The following is an 11,252-nucleotide window of genomic DNA, read 5'->3' as shown; positions in this document are numbered from 1 at the left end:
AAAAAACTGGTTGTACATTTCCAAAATATAAGATAAAAAACAAATAAAATAAAACATACATACAGTTATAGCTTAATAATAACTATTAATATACTTGATTGTATTTTACTATTAATATACTTCTTAACTGTATTTCAGTTCAACAATTACTTTGATAAAATACATTTTGTTATGTGCGAATGGCTTTAGATACCTATTAGGTCCATAATAGCATATTATGGACCTAGAATATATATAGAATAGAATATAGATAGAATATATTCAACACAAAAAACGGCGACAATTTGTTGTTGACAAAGGACAGCTGGACATATAAAGGGCCCCATTACCTTCAGTAGTTTAGGGCCTCATCAAACCTAAATCCCGCCCTGCATGAGGGTCATCTAGTCCAAACCCCTGCAACACAGGAGTCTTTTGCCCAATGTGGGGCTCAAACCCACAACCCTGAGACTAAGTATCTTATGCTCTACAGACTGAGCTATCCATCAGCCCCTTTCAGTTAGGCTGAGAATGAGTGACTATCCCAAAGTCACCCAGGGAATTTCATGGCCGAGTGGAGATTTTAACCTTGGTCCCCCAAAACCTAATCCAGCACTTGAACCACTACATCACACTGGACCTGCACACACAGCAGCAGCCCATGTCTTCATAAGAATACCTGGGTGAATTCTGAAACCTGAAGTTTCACGTGGGTGTCAAATGGCAGTTGTTACTGACTTCCACTTCAGTAGGGTGTTATAGCCATCCCTGCCCATGAATATGCTGATAGACTCTGTGGGGTCAGCTGACAGGAATTGCACTAGCAGGTGACCACCTTTTCATTTCTCCAGGGTTTCATTGGTACTCCATTTTTTCCATTGACCTCACCTGTTCTGTTGCATTTAATCTATTTTTAATTGACTTGTTTGCAGGGGGAGGTTAATCGCATGAGCTGCTTTGGGAGCCTTCGGCATGAAAAGTGCATAATTAAATTTTCATAATAAAAGAAATAAACAGACCAACAGCAAAGTCCTTATTTTTAAAAAAGTTATTAAGGGTGGCAGATTTTTTTTTTATTTCAACTCTTTTTAGTTTCCAAGCCCTTGTGTCAAGCTGAAAGGGAGAGTAATTTTGCCTCTTGCTACAGGACGTGAGCTTGACATCTCTAACTTGTGCTTTATCTTTCAATTTGACCTGCAAATAACTCATGTTTGCTGCATCCTTGGGTAAGGTTTCCCGACACACTCACTTGGCACATTCACAGAGATCTGGAACATTACCTTGAACTGAATTCTGGCTTGGCTTGGCCTGGCCTTGGCCTGGAATTTATATTTTTAAGGCAGTAAACATACCTCACAATAACCATACAGTTCAAAGCTGCTTCAGATCTGAGAATACTGACGCTTGAAAGCGTTGCTCTCAGAATACAGAGGATGACCACATTTAAAGTACATGATATCATCAAAGAATCCTGAGAGTACCCCCTGACAGAGCTATAATTCCCAGAACCCTTAAACTACAGCTCCCAAGATTCTTTGGGGGAAGCTATGTGTGTCGAATGTGCTTTAGATGTACAGTATTAATGTGTGTTACCCAACTGATGCTGGCCCACTGATAACTTAAAGCTTGTAGACCTGTCAGATGACTTAAAGCAGGGGCGTTCCTAGCCCCTTGGCTGCCCAGGGCAGGAAGCCAAGAGGCACCCCTGGGGGCGGGGGCATCGCGGCATGTGCGTGTGTCATGACGTCATGAACGAACACGCTGCGATGCCCCGCCTCCGGGGGATGCTGGGCGGGGGCTTCGGGACTATCTGCAGCTCGCAGAGGCTCCCAAAGCGGCGGCCCGGCTTCCCCGGGGGTGGGGCATCGCGGCGTGTGCGTCATGACGCACGCACACGCGCCGACGTCCCGCCCCCGGGGGATGCTGGGCGGGGGCTTGGGGAGCCTCTGCGGGCTGCAGAGAGTCCCGAAGCCACTGCTGTAGCACAAAGGGGTGCCAGGCTGTGGCAGAGACTCCCGAAGCCGCCGCCTGGGCCCCCTTGGGGGAGCGCAATTGGGGCAGGGAGAGGGGCGGGTCGGCGAAGAGGGGTGTCACCCCTCTTCGCTGGCCCGCCCCTCTCCTTGCCCCGGCTCCGCAAGCCAGCCAGCGGCGTGAAAAGCTGCTGGAGGGCGGGGGCTATTTTCGGCGCTGCTGGGGCAGAGCCGCAGGGGCGGCCAGCGAGGGAGGTGAATTCTAAAAAATTCTAAAAAGAATTTAAAAAAATAAAAAAGTAAAAAAGTTTTTTAAAAAAGCCCAGTGGGCGGGGCCGCCCCGATGTGTCACCCCCAGCAGGGGCGCTGCCTGGGCCCCCGCCCCCTCCGTCCCCCCCTGCGACGCCCCTGCTTAAAGATTGTAGTTCTGAGGGCAGAACATATATTCTGAATGCAGAAGTTTGAGAGTTCAATCCGGAGCACCATCAGCTAAAATGATCAGGTAGTGCATGATTAGAAAGAGCTGTGCAAAACCTTGGGGAGCTGCTGCCGGCCAGAGTGGGCAGTACTGGTTTACATGGACCGACAGCCCATCCTTGTAAAAAGGCAGCTTCCTGTGTCAAACCAAGAATTGCTACGTACATCTTCCAGATCATTGTGCATTCTTCCTTTTTTTTTGGTCTACAAATCCCATAAAACATACCCAATAATAATAAAAAACATCAAGCATAAAAGCCTATTTAAAAACAAATTCAATTCCAATACAGACTGGGATTTTAAAAAGGTAAATAAATCTCCACTTAGAAGCTTGTTAGGAAAGGTAAGTCATCAACAAGCAAAAATGATGTATGAATCAAACCTTTAGTGTCATGTCCCCTTCTCAAGGGGACATGACACTAAAGGTTTGATTCGTACATCATATGGAATGGACTTCCTGATAAGGCAATATCTGCCAGAGGAGGCAGTGATCATAAGGGGTGTTGTCATTCTTGACGTGTCTTTGTCAGAAGCAGTATAGGGATTGGTACCCCAATACCAGCCACTTGAACCTAGCCCAGTAGCCAACTGGCAGTCAGTTCAATTCTTTTTGCAGCAGCCTAACATGATGGCAATATCCTGCCCCTGTTAATAAAATGTGGTGCCATGGAAGAAAAGCCAATTAAGTACACCAAAAAAAAACTTCAAAGTTATTTAAAAAATAGTAATTTATGCTTTATGGCACAGTGTGAATACTTTGGCTGTGGCTTAGGAGACCTCACAAGTTTGGGGTTTCCATTGTTGGCTAAGGAATGGCAAAAGTCTCATGAGCTCACAGGAAACTTCTGTTTCCTATGAAGAACTTTGGAAAGCCATGCATGTGTGTGCATGTAAGATTTCTGGGAACTAGTCCAGCATCATTGCAAGCAGGGCCAGCCCATGGTATTTTGCTGCCTGAAGCAAAGTACAAGATGTGGCCCACCTCCCATTTCACATTCAGCAGCAGACTGGGCTGGCAGCTTAATCGTTCTTTGACAATGTGACAGCCTCCTCCATTGCTCCTGAGAGCAGTAAGCTAGTTTAGGAGAGCACTCACAGCTCACTCATTCCTTCCTGCAGCTCCCAAAACGCCCCCCTCCAGCATCCACAGCATCCAGCCTAAAACAGCTTCCTCTCTCAGATGAGCAAGGAATAATGGCAGCTATAGCACTGGGAACCTTGAACCCAGGCAGTTCTCCTTATAACTAGACTTTGTAGCTTGCAAATTAATCTCTGGGCAACAGCACTTAGGAGGCTGTGCACTTTTGCATGGGTGTAAGGCCCGCTGAACACAATAGGATTTACTCCTGAGTAAATATCAGTCGCTCAGCCCATTATGCAACTATCTATGGCATTCACTGTTGCAGTCACGCGAGAGTGGGGGCCCACTCTCTCCATTATGCAAGGTTCCGAATCACAAAGGGGTCCTATGAAAAAAGAGGTCCCCCAGTTGAGTTCTTCCCCATCTTCACCATTATGGGTGGACAGCAGGGGCAGGGCCTATGGGGATGTGACAAGACCCAAGAGGGGTAAGGCCAGTGGGCACATCCCACTCTTCCTCTCATAGTCATAATCGTGGGTGGACTTGCAAATAGGGTGCATATTTATAGGAAGTCTACCCATTATCAAATAGGCGGAATGGGGCTACAGGAAATGGAAGCGATTTTCTGTTTCCCCAAGGCATAAACGGTTGTGTTTGCAGGCAGCCTGAGCAAAAACTATATGGGAACTTGAAAGAGTTTTGAGTGTGAGGGATTAAGTAGGAAGGGTATTTCATTTCCCCTTGGAACAGCTACCTTTCCAGCTCTCTGGAAAACCAAGGCAATTGTGAATGGTTTTCCTTTACATGTTATAACAAAACTAACCATAAAATATAATCCAGACAATTATATAAAATTCAGCTAAAAGAGAATACACTGCTATAAATAAAACAAAATAGAAATATAACGGCAAAGAGGGAAGGAAGGAAGAATCTCTCAGCTGGAACATACTTGGGGAATATGGGCAAGGCTGTTCCAGATGACAGGCAGCTCGGGAGAGAAAGTTTACCCTCCATTATTTATTAACTCTGTAAATCATTTTGTAATACAGTAGGCAGATGGTATGGAGACTAAAGAGACCAAAGCAGCCGAGGGAGACGGGGGAGGATGTGTATATGCAACAGAGAAAAGCACCAGAAAACAGACAGGAATCCTCAACAGATCCATATGCAATTTGTTCAACTCCCCCCCCCCCAACAAAGCCATGTAAGTTAGGACTCGAGCCAGGAGCCATTCTGCTGCAGATTTGGAACTGGAAATATTAACTGCATTTGTATTCACTGTTCACTCCAGGAACAGTTCTAACGTATGTCTAACAAATCTGAACTTTGTCATGCTAGAAATCAGTTGCCTTGATTGCTAAGTTGTATCTGCCTAAAAACTAGAGGAAAAGTTTCTCCCTGGCTTTTCAAGCCAGGAGACATAATTGCAATTCTTGACATAAGGTTCTTCATTTCTTTTGACTTGCGCAGCATGATAGCAGCTTTCCCAGACATTCTGCAGGAACAGACTTGAATCGACACAGAAATGTAACATTTGAACTAGGCTGAATCACACACAGGGAAGGAAGAATAGCACTATCAGTGTTCCTGAGAAATCACCTGCTTCTACAAAAGCCTGCCGCTGATATTGTTCCCTGCCAGACCTGTGTGCGATTATCAGGACTGCAGGATGCAAAATGATCCTTCCAACACCTTTCTTATTTAACAAATGTACACCCTGTCTCGCTGCATGCTTTGAAACAGCTTACAATAAACATTCACAGTTATTCGAATATTCCAATCTCTAGAAGAGCCAGTTGGCCATCAACAAATATTAGGGCTGGAGGACTTGACCTTGAGCTTCTCACAATAAACTGGAAAACATTGCTGCACATCTACGGCACAAGTACAGCCTAGCAATCGCGAGTGGTTTCACACGGTACTGAATTCTAGAAGTAGGGTGGAATGAGCTGGAATGCATTTTTATGTGACAAATGCAAAACATGGAGAGAAAGTAAGCTTCAGATGCGGCAATAGCTTATGCATCACCCCTCCAAACAAGTTACTTTTTTGAATGCTAGAATGCACACACAAGATCGCTCATGTTTCCACTCCTCCTACACCCAGCTGACTTGTGGGGCTCGCTGCCCTCTGTTTTTGGATGGGAACATGTGTTAGAAACAACAACACAGACTTGAATTCCCTAGTGAATCTGGGAATAGGGTGTGTGGTCTACAGACTAATAAGTCATACTTTTCACATAACTGTTGGATTCCTCTCTGCATATCAAAAGATTTGGAGGTGGGGAGCAAGATCTGTTAGGAGGAGGAGGAGGAGGAGTGAGTGTTTGCAGCATGAACTCAGAAGGAAGGTTGGCCTTTTCATTCACCCCCTTGGTCTGAAATAAAACATTCAAGAACTGAAGGACAAGTGATAAATGCTCTTCTTCTCAAGATAGAGGGTCAAGATCAGACTCTACCTTGGTAGAGGAGAGGCAGCCCCAAAAGTGAAATTGAAGCTGTTTCAAGATCAAAGTACCGGTACCTTCTCCTCCTTAAGGAATACTTTATGGATACCAAGTTGTGGTACAATGCAGATGGGCCTCAGGCCTTCCAGCTGTCATCCAGCCATTTTCTACAGGATTAAAAAGAAGAAGCCCCTTTCCTTTCAAAAAGCAGATTCTTCACAGGCCATTGTCCTCAGGAAGTGCCCTCACAAAGAATAATGAGCCAAAGAAGTACATCTAGGGAAGTGGAAAGCCTCAATAATACACAGAGATTAAAATCGCATTTGTCATCTCTTTAGCTGAAGGACTGACTTTCCCTGTTAGAATATTCAGCAAAACATGCCAGATAAATATTTAAATGAGTTCTATGTTGAATATCTTTTCCTATCTGAAGTACAATCTTTGGCAGCAAATTCAGAGTTCACAACATCAACGTCTATCACTCAGGCAAATTTTCACATCTTTAAGACACATGGCATGTCCACCCACATCAATCTCTAAAAGTCTCTACTATCACAACAAAATTAGTCTTAAGTCTCCCACTATGAAGAAAGATGTAGGTTTTTAAAAAGCTCTTAATGCATGTGTATTTAATTGTTTGTGGAAAAAAATTACGGTAAATGATTGATTTCCTATGTTTTTAGTGATTCTCGTTTCTATCTGTAAGCCACCTTGAGTTCTGCCAGTGAAAATTGTTTGGATAAAATTTCACGATTCTGTGCAAGCTTGAGTAATGAAGTAGAAATGGCGGGACCGCATAAATTTGTTTTTAATCATACAATACAGAGATATTTCCATATTCATTATATATGAGAGAGAAATGAACTGGGAATTGATCTTTCAGGACATTTGCACCACCTTTGGTTGCAGCAGACTACTCGACTCCCTTATTGATCCTGCAGGAATCACCTATGCATGAGGACAGTATAATTTGTGAGCCAATCATTTGTGACATTCGTCCACATCAACCACGCAGACTTCAGTTTACATCTTAAAGCACCAGACACGAGTTAAAGTGCTGGAGACAGATTAGTGAGATACCATTTCACACGCTCCCTTGCTCATGCAGAGTGCCAAGTCCTTTTCAGCTACTGACAGTTGTTGTTGTTGATTATGAATTATTATTATTATGAATTATTATTATTATAATATACCTGGGGGTCTCAGGATGGTTCACAGAACAAAACCACAATATATATAATCAAAATAAAAGCAACAACCCAATAACACCCCCCAATAACAGAGGGAAAGTGTGTATTCAGGACACGGTACAGGGGGGGGGGGGACTCCACTGAATTTGGTACCGGAAACTTGACAATGTATAGCTTTGTTTTTTAAAAGATCAAGTTTCTAGTTCTTATTACTATAACATTTCACAATGTAAAAGCCATAGAGTGGCTCAGGAGGATGTTCCAGTGGTTGCGAGGGGCTTCGGTGAACAACCTAGCAAACCAATACAGAATATATACAAATTTACTTAACTTGCATAATTCATAGAGGATTCAGAATTTGATTTTGATGTGAAGGAAAGCTATCTTGACTACAAACTGAAAAGTTAATGAAGCAATGAAAGGTAAATAATGCAATTGCACTGCGTGTGAAGTAACAGAAAGAAAAGAAACATATTTTCCCCAGCAATGGGATTATCTATTTCATTCAGATGCTAAATTGTATTAGATGCCATGAACAAACCTCACCTGTTTAGTGAGATATAACAAATTGCAGAGTACTGCGTTTTATTTTGATGCTCAACCTAGGCCATATGAGGTCTGCTTTTGCTGCATTGACTTTAAAGCACGTAGAGGAGCAAGGTCACTCTGAAACTGTAACATAACAACCTATGAGAGTGCGCATGGGAATGTCCTACTACATAGTAAAATCATGGATCCATCAGACAAAAATAGCAACACTCAACCAGCTATTGTCCACTGCCTTGGCAGCCTTCACATCAGCCTGGATCTAGAGTTTACCTGCCACCAGTGGAAGGAATTTCCTCCAATGGAAAGTGTCTTCCAAAAATCCTTCCATTGGAGGAAAAGGGCTTTTGGATTCATCCCATGAAAAGTGGGTCGTGCGTTCTCTAAAAGACTAGGAGAAAGTGCCAGAAAAGGTGACTGGCTTCCCTTGGTCAACTACTAATAAGTAACTTTAAATGTTTCAAAGAGGGATCCCTCCCTACAGATGCATACACAGGCGAAATTTCAGCACCTCCACTTCTTTCTAACAACACTGTACTTCTGAACATTGAACTCAAACAAGTATAGAATTGGGCTGCCATTCGAATCCCTCCAAAACTTCATTTTGGAGAGTTAGCAAACCCTAATAGAAAACAATGCCATGAAAATAAAAGACACTCAAATTGGGAGGCCCAGTATTCCCAGACTTGTTTGTAGTTTATCAGACACACAAGTATTATTATTCTTACATTTATATTTTACCTTTCCTCCAAGGAGCTCAGGGGGTTGACATGTTCTCTCCCTCCCCATTTTATCCTCATAACAACCCTGTGAGGTAAGTAGATTGTAAAACAGTGACTGTTCTAGGGTTACTCGGTGAACTTCATGGCTAAATAGAGATTTGAACCCGGATCTCCCTCACTTTAACCACCTCACCACACCAGCTCTTGGGTCATAGAGAAATATGTTTCTTCCCAATGTTATTGATTCAACTTTCTAGCCACCAACAGCAGTCAGCAATGAGTTCTGTACACTGTCTCAATGTCCCATCACCAACCAGCCATTTTCTTTCTTTTTTCACTTGCATAGTGCCTGGGTGGCCATATTCCGAGAAATGAGTGTCAAGGTTTGATATCCCCCGCTTTCAATAACCCCACTGCCCTCTGAAAACATTCCTGCGGGGTCGGCTGAAGACAGCTTTCCTGCTTCCCAGCCCACAAAATTAGACACTCCAAGGAGGCCATTTGAGTCAGAAGTTCTAATACCACATTGTTATTCCTTTCCTTCTTTATACAGACTACAATTCAACACACAAATTTACGAGCTACTGCAATGCGGTCGCATCTGCCAATCTAAATTATGTGAAAACAACCAGGGAAACTGTGATGAGAATGTAAAAAAACCACACATTTATAATTACTGAAAGCTCCAAGGACTTTCACCAAGCAAACGGTGTAACAAAAACGACTGTATGTGTGCTATAATCCCAGTTCCATTATCATTATGCATCTTATGAGGTCCACAGATGACATTCAGACTGCAATTCTGTACACACTTATCTAGGAGTAAGTGCATGGAACACAATGGGATGAATTCTGGGCAAACATGCATAAGGTTGTAAGAAATGCTCCTGGATCAAGACAATGGGCAATCTAGTCCAACATCCTGTTCTCATAGTGGCCACCCAGATACCTGTGGGAAATTCTCAAGCATGATCTAAACACAAGAGCCCTCCAGAAGGATTACACTTCACTGGAAGGTGCACTGGCGATCTCTGCAGGGTGAAGCATCACTCTACTTCACAGAAGGTCCAGCCCTGCGCCCATCACTATTGAAGAAGGGCCTTAACCATGAGTCCCAGTTTGTCAGACATTCTAGATCAAACTATTGCTTAGCTCATCGCAGTGCAGGAGCAATTTGGACCTGGGAAAAGTCAGGGTGTTCATGTGATCCCAGTAAATCGTAATTTGACCTACTGTGTTGTGCAAACCAGGGCAATGTGTCACATCAGAAGCTGCACTTCAAGTAGTTAATGGCCGTACGTGAGTAGAGACCTAAAGTGAAGCACAGTTGTTGTTTGCTTCTAGTAAGCCAGTACAGTGTCCTCAAAGTGGGTTTAACCACCTCCAATGCTGAATAGGGAATTTTGCACAACTGTATGTGCTGACGGCAAGTTATGATGTCAGCACAATTTGGATTGGTTGCTGAACGCTTGCATAGCCGTTATCACACTATTGATTAATGTGTAGCCAGATTCTTGTAGTCAGCTGTCAACAGCCTGGACAACTTTAGCCACAAAAATCAGCAAATTTTACAGTGCTTGGAATTTTTAAAAAGTAAGATTTCCTTAATCTTTAGTGATTTTAAAAGCAAAGTACTTAATAAAGTATTAGAGCTGCAATTTAATTCATAATGCAAGCATATGTTTTTTCACAATGGGCCTTTAAACATTCTGGAGAAGGAACATTAACTGCATATATTTGCATGCATTAACACATGCTGTTATTTAGCAATAAAGCCAAGGACTATTTGAGTCAGTGGAGGTCATGCTGGCACTCCAAGGACAACCATTTTTGAACTGGAACAAAAAGGCACCTACCTTGGCAGGCTGGCTCCATGATCAACACAGCATCGACTGAGGGGTAGAGCAGGAGCAGGGGTACCAACCTGAATAAAATATTGGGGGGCAGGTAAGCTCTGTGTACATCACATGTGGTGTACACACACCCTTTGAATAGCACTGCCCATCAACTTGGGGGGGGGCCTCCCTCACAATTTTATTGGGGGAAGCGGAACAGACCTCGACCCCTAGGAGTTGGCTCTTATGAGCAGGAGATGGACGGTTGCACACGTCATGCCATTGGACCCCATCCTCTTTTCTAATGGCTTTAACTCCCACAAATAACAAATAAGAGAAATTTTACTTATATGCCACTTCCCACAACGAGCTGTGCCCAAAGCAGCTTACAGCCAACATTCAAAACATCCAAAAAGAGCATTGGATATATAAATATGCAACATACAGAACATGCCAGAACCAACTGCAAACAAAAAACCAGCTGCACTGTTACCCAGGCAGACAAAAGGTGCCCCCCAACTTTATCATAACAAACCTGCCAAGATCAATGGGTGATGAGAGAGGCTGCTTGAAGCAGAACACTTGGCCTACCTGGCAGCAACCCAGTACGCCAAGCCCAACGTTCAACGTCTGAGGGTCAATCCACACAAGCAAAGTCAAGGGAACACAGTCCAGGGCCAGTCCAAGTAAACCAAGTTAGAAGTCAGGATATAGTCCAGAGTCAAATCAGAAGCACAGTCCCATAGGGGTTCAGGCACATAACTGCATTGAAGCCCAAGTCCATCGACGTCGGCAGATGAGCAGACACAGCAGCTCAGCTCTGCTGCCCTTTTCTGCCTTGCCTGCTGATTGCGGCATCTGGGCTTGATGAGGCAGGTGACCCTCACCTGTCCCAAGCCTACTCCAGCTGGAGGAATCATACAGCTCCTCCCAGAGCTAGCGAGCCACACCTGGCCAACTAGGGAGCTGGGCTGTAGGCCCTTGCCTGTCTCCAGCCTCCTAGAGC

This window comes from Lacerta agilis, chromosome 9 (genome assembly GCF_009819535.1).
Source record: "Lacerta agilis isolate rLacAgi1 chromosome 9, rLacAgi1.pri, whole genome shotgun sequence".
NCBI lineage: Eukaryota > Metazoa > Chordata > Lepidosauria > Squamata > Lacertidae > Lacerta > Lacerta agilis.
Note: the sequence above shows the minus strand (reverse complement) of the source record.